At 42.3% G+C, this 10399-nt stretch overlaps 1 protein-coding gene across 2 annotated transcripts in view; it reads left to right on the top strand.

Moving 5' to 3' along the window:
• Nucleotides 1-10399, top strand: part of LOC133281107 (potassium voltage-gated channel subfamily KQT member 1-like) — a 467184-nt gene that overhangs the window by 424103 nt on the left and 32682 nt on the right. The gene's annotated exons all lie outside the window — the stretch shown is intronic.

The raw sequence follows: 10399 nt of genomic DNA, 5'->3' as shown, positions 1-10399 counted from the left end.
AAACAAACAGCAAGGCCTGGCAGCCTCTTTCCCCTCCCACTCCCAAGAGCTGGTTGTCCTGCTTCCCCTCCCAATTTTCTGTTGGCTCAGTGCCTCCCCAGCTGGCAAAAAAAAAAAAACAAACTGGGGCAATTAACCCTTTCTTCCGAAGCCCAAATGCTAACAAGACCTAAATGGCTTTCCTCCATGGAACAAAAGAATGTAGATCACCAGGGCTGTGCGCTGCCCCATCACTCTGCAGCAGGAACCCATGTCTTCCTCCTTTGCTTGCACAGCACCTACCTCAGCAGCCCATGCTCCTTCGAAGTGCTAGTTCTCCTTCAATAGAATAAAACAGAAAAATAAATACACCCTACATGACCTGAACAGCTCTTAACTTTCACCTCATCACCTCAATCCAGATTTCCCTTCCAACCAATCTACAAGCTGATTTTCTCATTCATTTAAGGAAGACCCAAAGGGACTGTCAGTTGTAGAAAAGGGCAGAGAAACCATCAATGGCTTTAAGTGAACTGGTTTGGGTACCAGAAGCAGCAAAGCTCTCTATTGGATAATTCACTGTTGTTGTTTCCTGCCTAAAGGAAATAGAATCTGCCTTTTCAGGAGGTCTGCCACATCTGAGGCCACCATAAGCCCAGACTTCTTTTGTTTTATGACAAAATTCTAGCAAGTGCTGCCCATAGATAGTGAGCTTTCTCAAAATGCTTTCCCAGGGCAGGATAGGGTATTTGCCAATGCACTTTCATTTCCATTATTTTCCATGGTTGCATAGAAGATTTTATGTACTAGAGGTGTGTTTAGTTTAGGGGGCCAGTACTGTTCAGAAAGGATGCTGGGACATTGTTCCACATCTGAGACAAAGGCTTTTCATTATTCCCATAGAATCCATTGCAGTAACAGATTTGCATCTTCCATCAAAGGTGACTAACTTTGTTTTACTACAGCTGTACACCAGCAAATCACAGCAATGAAGAGTGAATGCAATTTCCACCCTATGAACACAGCTTTTTTGTTGTTCATAACTCACTCAATCAAATTTTACTGGATCAAAAGTGTGCATCCTGTTAATTGTCAAATATCAGGAAAACTGGCATAGATTACTTATGCTTCAAAAAACAGCAAGCAAATGCATAATCGTGCCTTAGATACCAACACAAACAGTGCATGTTTATTGTAATGGTTGGACACACTGGCAATATATTTTGAGTTACTAGTGAAACATAAAAAGCAGATTAAGCATGCAGAAAACTGGTTTAGTAGCTTTGAAGTTGTGACAATAACCATTTTCATACACAGTAAAAATTTCCATTACGTTTCTTGGCTTGGTCTAAATTCAGGAGGCTGGATGTTGCATACTTGGTAGAACTTGCTAATCAGTTTTTTCTCTTTTATCTGAAGTACTTTTCACTTTGGGGGCAATTGTGAAGCAAAATAGAAACAAAGAACAGCACACTACTGACATTTAAGGTAGTCAGGAACAGTGTACTCTTGGAGGCAAAATTATCCTGGGCCATGAGCTGCTTTTTTTTTGTTTCCATGTTTGTTTTCACCAAGGCTTAATAATACTTTGCAACAGTTACTTATGACTTCATAAGTTTGTTAAGTCTGTTACCTCTCAAGGTGACCTTCTCATCATCAAATCCAACCTGCCAGGAATTTTAGCTATTTGCTGAATCTGTGTAATATGCTCCATCTAATCATCTTTCAGAAGATTTCACTAAAAATTTCCTATGCCATTTAGTAGCTTTACATCTTCTCCCCTGTTTTTCACCTGCCAGCAGGAAGGCAACTGGGACCAGCAGCATTGGTGAAGCTCTGCTGTTGGGACTAAAAAGACCCTTTCCAGACTGCATATGGTCAAGGGGGCCATGGACTACATTTGTCAACATTCTTTTTCTTTTTGTTGTTGTCATTGCTTACTTTCACAGTTTGCAAATTGATAGAGCTGAGGGCTTCCAGAAACTTGTCCTAAACTGTGTCCCTCCAACTTGCTTCTTAGTCCTGACTCCTGCCCTATATTTTCTTTTAGGAGTTAGTCATTCCCTTCCAGCCAAGATGGTGAAAACAGGTAGACCTTCAATCACCTTTCCCTTTCTAGGGGTAGGAGAGAAAGAGTGCAAAACCCCATTGGCAGCAGCACATGACCTCTCAAATCTTCTGGGATGAGAATCTTCTTCCACGTGATGGGACAGCTGATGAGGTTGACAGAAGCAGAAGCAGTACCACCCAAACTCATGAGTCCATGGACCTCATGCTCCTTTGCCAGGTTTGATAGCAGAATAGCTCAAAAGACCCCACATTCCACCTACCCAGACAGTATGGCCAAAGGGCAGGTCAGACCGAGATAGTTCATTCCCTTCTCCTTGATCTTTCTGTTTTCCTTGATCTTCAAGGCTTCACAGGAAGCCTTTGAAGCAGCGCATATAAGGGCAAGAGCTGCTGTGTTAAGTTTATATTCTCACAAATTACATCCATCTTTTGCTCAGCTCAAGATGTTCTGTTGAACAATAAATGCAGATCCCAAAGACTCATTAAGGCTCTTTTCTCCAAGCACCATGTTGGAGTACATCCAGATTTTCAGAGGCTGGACATCATTTAGCCAATCTGTATCCTCTAGAGCATCTCAGAGGCAGACATTTAGCCTGTTATCCTTAATATTCCTTGAAGATTTCAAACATATGGCTCCTGACCATTTTTCAATTGTGCGTCAGATTTAGTCTGCATAAAAAAAAAAACAAATTATTCGTTTCTCAAGGAAAATATGATACAATACTATTTGCCCTCCCAGAGCTGTTTCATATTTCTTTGAACTCTTTGGTTAAAAGTATGAGAAATAGACTGTAAAGGAGCAGGACTATATTTGATTTCCATTCATCTGCAAGGGTATATTTCAAAAGTTGGGTAGCATTTTCTAACAAATAGTAGAACAAACTTATATTGCTTTTTTTGTTCATTTTAAGAATTTATTACAAGTGCCAAGTGATAATTTGAACACAGATTACACCACTAGCATCAGAAAGGAAGTTCAAATGTCTGGGTGGGAGATTTTGAAGGATAATTCTGATTTATAATATGTGATTTATAAATTGTGATTTAGAAATCTGTGATTTATAATCTGCAGCTATCCTTTTATTGTGTACTTTGTTTTGCCCCGTTATCTTCATCCTTTTCAGTTTGAATATAATGCAAGTAACAAAGCCATTTTTTTATTTGCAAAATTTGCTGGAAATCTCCAAGTTAAGTGGAAACAGCATTATGGGACTCTTGGAGAATTATGACATTAGATTTTCCGACCTCATGTAATAGATGTACTAAATTAACTTGAAAGAGGACTTGCAAAGATATTTCCCAATTGCTCATTTTTTATGAGAGCTGCTTATATTAGAGGTCTTACAATACTTATTTTATTATCTCCATTTTTTTGTAACCACTTTCAGCTGGGATTCCGTTTAGGACCTTGATCATTCTCAGTTTGTATGGCAGAATGAAAAGAAAATATGGTCCCAAGAAAGAAAATGATTCAGTAAAAGAAAACTCGTTTGGATGGACCATAGAATGACAGATCTTGCCATTATGTTTGTATTTGGACAAGATGCTACTACCTGAAAATCATTGCCACTTGATGAGAGACCTGTGAGCCATAGATTAATGTATCAAGTCCAACTCCTACAAGACAAATAGCCTCAAGATTTCCACTGTTAATGACCACATTGGTTTAAGCAGATGGAAGATAACTCTTCCATGTACAATAGTAGCTTCAGTTATTTTGAACAGCATCAGCTTGGTCTAAGAGATTGACAGCCATCTTCTGTTTTGCAATGGGGACTGCAGGGGAGAGGATAGTCAACACCAGTCTGCACAAAAAAAATTATAGCTGGTAAATATTGGCATGAATGTTGCTCAGAGGACAAATTCTCAGGTTCAGCTGGGGACATCTACTGTGTTCCTGGGTCTGCCATCCTGTTCAACAAGACTCCCATCCTGCAAGCATGCTGACCTCAATGGAGATGACGCTATTTAGAGTTCTATGTCATGGTCTATGGCAGGACAGCCTCCTTCTGTTTATTTCACAGTTTAGATCAGCATAAGCTGACTATGAATCCCCACCTTCAGGTGCAGGGAGGTTGCTGAGTCTTTACAAGATGCTTCAGATTGCAGTGCTAGCGATCTGGCAGCTCTCACCAGCCCAAAGTCACTTGCAAATCATATGCTTGGGCACTGCATTAAGTATTTGGCTTTCAGTTAGCAATAGTATGGACAGAGTTCTCGCTGTGCTGAGTTTCAATTTTGCACTGTTTCCCTGTGACCCTTGAAACTGGACGTGCACCAGCCCACCAGCCTAGTGGAGAGACTGAATTTTACCCTGTGCTTGAGCTCCTGACTACCTGCTCATTTCTCAGTCAACCAAAAGACTGTTCCTGAGGGATAGAAGAGGCTCCTTAAAAGATTTAATAGCCTAGAGAGAGGATCATTGTAGCAGAGCTCACCTACCCCTTCATCTGACCTGCAGTAACTGGGGTAAGGTGGGAAGAGAGAGGCAGAGGCTGGAACCACAGTGTTTCCCTGTGCTGACTCACAGAAAAGCAGCTCCTTGCAGGCCAGCCCCAGCCCCTCCACCACCTAAGGAACACAGGAGGGAATCCAGCCCCTTCGTGCCCATTGCGCACATGCTAAATAAAACAGCAACTTGTGACATGAAACATGTCTCCCTGAATGATTGTGTTTGGATGTATTAACACAGCACTGACCAGAGTGCAACTGCTGCCAAGCCATCGCCCTCCCCTTCCACCATTCAGCCTCCAACAAAACTAATGTTAGTGCTGCTGTAAGTAGGATATCTTAATGCAGCACACACATAGACAGGATCCCTTTAGATTCTGGTTTATGTCTTCAATGAGAACCTTGGCAGCTGTAAAAATATATTTTGGTCTGGTCATTAAGCTAAAGATTTTTTTTTCTTCTAATTTCATACACAGTTATTAAAAGAGCCAGGACTTTTGGCAGTGACATTGCACAGTTGTGCCAGCTAATCCCTTCCCCCCACACAAGTTAAAAGTTGATTAATTAAAATCCATCCCAGCTTGTATGATTAATATATTTAAACAGTTTGAGAATGGACGTGCTTTTCATTGTTGTCTGCTTTACAATGTGATGCTTCATCAAAATGAAAGAAAGTGGAATGTTAACAGGGCTAGGTTGTTAATGACTTACATCTGAGCCCCCCAAACTACAAGCACGAGCATCTGGAAGTGACAGATTTTTACAAGGCATTGCACTGAATGTGTCCAGTATTAGTGCCTGGATATATCAGTGTGTCTACATCAGCTCTTTATTTTCAGTTTAACACAGTGCTCTTCATTTACTGCCTTGCACTACTGGGTGAGTGTTGCTGGGCACCGGTACCATTGCTGGACAGCTGGTACCGTTTGATCCTTGGGCAGTTTCATCATTAGCACTGGGAGTCTCCTCCCCTGATTGCTTGCTCACTAATGGGTACATAAGCCACTTCTTAGGACTGGGTTAGGGAAGTGAAGCAAATGCTTCCAACTCTGCTGGTTTGCAACTTTCAAGGGAGCACACAAATATAAAATGTTTTCTGGTATCTGAGCACCTATCTGGTTTGCTGCTGCCACTTCTAGTGCTGTTCTTTCTCAGAGTGATAGTGTGAACAACTGCCTGAGAGGCAGGACCAGAACAGAGGTCTGGGAGATGTTGAGTGCTTTAGGTGTGTGAGAACATAGTTGGAGTGAGCAATGAGATGCTCATGGTTGGGAAAAAAAAAGGAGAGCTTTAGTTTGCAGTGGGGTGTGCAGAAGGAAGTTTACATCGACTAACTGGAAGTTGGGGTATAGAAAATAGGAAGGTGAATTGCTATCCTAGAAATCAAAGGGGGCTGCTGCTGCCATCACTGATGGTGTTGTGGACGCTGTGTTTGGGACTCCTGCATTTGTCTAAATGCTCACAGAATCATAAGCTCATTTAGGTTGAAAAAGACCTTTGAGATCATCGAGTCCAACCGTAAACTTAACACTGCCAAGTCCCCCACTAAATCACGTCCCTAAGTGCCACACATACACATCTTTTAAATACCTCCAGGAATGGTGGCTCAAATGCTTCCCTGGGCAGATGATTCCAGTGCTTGATGACCCTTTCAGTGAAGAAATGTTTCCTAGTATCGAACATAAACCTCCCCTGGTGCAGCTTGAGGCCATTTCCTCTTGTCCTGTCACTCATTACCTGGGGGAAGAGACCAACCACCTCCTTGCTCCATTCTCCTTTCAGGCAGCTGTAGAGAGCACTTACAGAAGCAGTTTTGATGCAGAGTGTAAGCCAACTTTAACCTCGGTGACATCTCCAAGCTAGATGAACCATTGTCCTGGTCATTATTCATTTCCACTTGCAGAGCCTCATACCTATTATTCAAGAGCACCTGGGAAGGTGGGGTAGTCAAGGAAGAGACGAGCCTGGTGCTCTGGTCAGGAACTTGTCACCATTTTCCCCTGTTACTTAAGTCACTGCCCTGAGCCAGGTGGAGAAAAGATAGGGAATCCTCCATACCATGCATCCTGTCTGCCTCACAGGCTTCTCCAAGGGAAGGTAGGGTGACGTTCCAGTAGGCTATGTCTCTCTCAGACTCTTTCCTTGTTAGAGCTGTCTGGCTGTCCTAGCCCCTGGCAGCCTGACCTTGTCATTAACAAATGTATTTCTGTGGATTTAAATGGGCTTTTTGTAGGCATATCTAGAGCTACAAAAGGCTTTAGCAACCCAAAATGAAACTTTAGCACCTCCCACTCAAAACTTAGACCCAGCACAGGCAGCTTTCTACACCGAGTGGTCAAATTTACTTAACATCTGTGCTTCAGGGTGTGCCCAGCAGTGCCTTAGTCTTGATGGGACTGTGCTGCTCAGTGTCTGCCTCATAGTTAAGCCCTATCATGACCACAGATGTGGCATTTTTCTACATATTTCACACAAATTACTTGATTCATTCAGCAGTCTCTGAGCAAGCCCACTGAATGATGCTCTGCATGAAATGCTGTGGTCAGTGTGGCTTTCCGTCAGAGCCCAGAGGGTGACAGTGGTGGCATGACTCCTACTTTAACAATTGCTATATTCCTCTGCATACAGAGGATCTGATTTCAGGAGCTGCAGAGAAGGTCAGGCAAATATGTCTCCCCTCCAAGTGTCACACTCACTGGGCTGTCCTGAGAGAGTAAGGTCATTCCCAGCCTTTCAGCTAAGCCTACTCCACGTGACTTCCAGCAATGAAAGATGCATTTAGCTAGAGTCAGTGAGGGAACAATTCAAATCCCACCTATGAGAGCAATCACCACTGGAGAGGCAAGTATACATCCCTTGGGCAAAGAAGAAAACAAACCCCTTCTCAGTGAGTGCCTTAAGCACTGGGTGCTTACACAGTCAGAAGCTCCTGTGCAGCCATTTCTGATTAAAGAGGTGGCCCTAATGTGGTCCTTCAGAAGAAAAGGGATTGCCACCTGATTTCAGGAGAGTTCCAGGTTCTTAAATAAATAAATAAATACTGATTTTAAAACAAAACAGAACAAAAACCACCAAAACAAAAAACTAATGCTTAGCTTTTTTGATCTGATTGATATCAGATGTATGACATCCCATATTAAAATGCGTAACTCTAAGTTTCCTTTTCCTGACTTCTTGTGGTTTGAGCTACAAGATGATAGAGGTATGGCTGGGGTTTTAAGGAAGCTTTCTTCTTTAACTGTATGTATTAAAGAAAAAATGTTAGTATGTTATTGTCGCATTAAGGATAGGAGCACTCAAAAGTCATGCATTATTTCTGTACAATAAAGTATGCTGTGTCATAGCAGAAACCTTTTCTTCCTCCTCTTTCCTCTCTGATTGACATTAGTTGTCAACTTTACCTTAGCGGCATTCTTAAAACAACTACGATACAGACTAGTATGTGAACATGTACATACCAGCAGAAGAACCTAAATAGCTGAATATTCTCACAATTTTCACTGGGTACTTCTGAGTTATCTGAAGAATCATCACTGAATTGAGGGATGTTGCTCGATATGCCAGCATATGAATTCATGGGAATGTTGGGGTGCTTGCTATAGAAAGGATGACTATTCTGCAGCTGGGGACAGCTAGTCTAGACAGCTGGAGGCTGTAGGTCAACATTTAGTTCTGTTTGTTGCTCTTCAGAAAAGACAAATGTCTTCCACTCATATTTTTCCCTTTTAATATCCAGCCATTTGATACCACAAAGAAAGTACTATTCAGAACAGTATCTCTGCAAACAAGAGATAAGGCAAACACCAAGCCAAGAGGCTCTAGCGATGCTGACGTCTTCCGATCAGAAAGAGAGGACTAGGCCAGAGGCAAGAAAATCTGTCTCGTCTTTCCACCACATGACATTCAGAGAAATAAATGAATCTGGGCATTTTAATGTCATCAGGATTTTAGATTTTGAGCATTTGATGCAGGATGTGCTCTCAAGGAATGAAGAAAACTGAATAGCCCCACAAGATGAAGCTCTCTCTAGACTCACACAAATAAGTGTGCTAGTAATTAATACATCCTTGTGTTTAGAATGGACTTGAAGAGAAAGCAGCAGTTGCAGTCACTATTGCAAAAAACATGTGGTCATTTAAAAGCAAGAGATGGGATTTTGATGAAATTCGTTTGTTGGCTTACCTGAATTCGATCCCAAGTAAACTGTCTGAAGTACGGACTCTAAAGAATGGTGCAGGATTGCTCATTCTAACAATGATTTTGGCATTCAAATGAGTTCTAAATATTCAGCATCTAGGACCCCCTGGAATTTGTACATAAACATACATTGCCCTCCAAAAATATCAAACCCTTGCTTACCTTGGTCTAGATCCAAAAATCATATCTACAGTGTATCCCACTCATGTGTGCACACACATGTACTACAGAAGTCTTCTCATTTTGTGGCTGTAGGGTGAAGGTCACTTGAATTTTCATTTAATTGAAGACGAATCTTGAAGTTGTGAGTATGGGTAAATATATCAGTCAGTCCTGTTCCAAGACTGTTCAAGTCTGAGGGCTTCACACTTCTCTCTTCTCTGGAGCTGGATTGGACTCTCAGGTGCTTGTACTCCACACCTTGCCTGTGGACCTCCTTATGTAGGTACAAAAGGGCCCTTGCCACCAGGAGCAGAGTTTAATCTTGGTTGGCCAGGTTTAATCTTGACACTGGGGGATGGCAGAGTACAAGGAATTAGATCAGTCATATACTAGAACAGATTCTATGCTTTGCTTTGTGGTCTGTCTACAGATACCTGACTTCCTGACATTGCTCAAAGTTTGTCCTGACCTGAGAAGACAGGTAGCTTAGCTAGTGACCTCCTTTGCATAGGCTAGAGGATGCCACATCCACTTTGATTTTTGTAATTACTTATTTTATTTGGTATTAAAGCAAAATCATAGAGTGCATGCCTATGGAGCATACTTGGAGGCAAGCACAGAGCATTCATGTGCATGAGACAGTGGGACCACTGTTAAAAATACAAAAAACCTGCGTCGGAATAAAAATGGAAGGTTCACCTAGAAATCCTCTGAACACCAAGATTCTGCTGCAGAGCAGTCAGGCAGGTAAGATGTAGAGTTCAGGGGATCTGATTAGGAGGCTTCCATCTCTTGCATGCTTCACGAGATTGCAGGGGAGAGCATGCAGAGGGGGGGGTCCATGTAGGTGAGTTTTGTAATGAAACTCTGAGACTTTAGATTGGCCTCCACAGGGGATTTATTTTTATAAATGCTGTAAGCAATTCCCATCTATCATCACAGAGGATGCTAATGACATCAGAGCTGCAGGTTGGGCTGTTGGACTCCACAACCAGTTTCCTTACTCAAAATGGGCCTGGGGCTTGTGGTAAGCAACGACAGTGACAATGGCACTTGTTGCTGGCTTTATCAATAGATTTCTCCACTGGCTTAAATCCTTCGGCTGCAGGCAAAGGTAGCAAGGCAGCACTTTTGCTGTGTACCATCTTTGCTCTACATTCTAGGCTTTCCTACAGAAAACATGCTTAATTACGTATTTCATCCAAACAAGCAGAAAGCACAGGAGTAAAGAAAAGCAGCAGCCATACACCATTGAGACCTGTAGAGTCTGTGAGAGAGCCCACAGTAGCCCACATCACTGTCTGAAGGGTGGATTCTGTGGCAAAGAGAAAACTAGCCTCTGTATTATAGATCAATATAAACCTGTAACTATTCCTGTCACCTTTCTGGAGAGGCACAGCCAACTGCTTGCACCATTTGCATCCAGCCCAACATGTTATGCCAATGCAGTCAATGGTAAAGTCAAGCGATATCGGTGAACAACTACAAGGAGCCCATTGTCCTCTCGGCCACTCCCCCTTCAGCAACTGAGCAGGCTCTT

This window comes from Pezoporus flaviventris, unplaced genomic scaffold, assembly GCF_033815535.1.
Source record: "Pezoporus flaviventris isolate CSIRO_AGI_PZ_B2104156 unplaced genomic scaffold, CSIRO_AGI_Pfla_v1 ptg000096l, whole genome shotgun sequence".
In the NCBI taxonomy this organism is placed as follows: Eukaryota; Metazoa; Chordata; class Aves; order Psittaciformes; family Psittacidae; genus Pezoporus; species Pezoporus flaviventris.
Note: the sequence above shows the minus strand (reverse complement) of the source record. Positions and strands in the feature narration are given on the sequence as shown.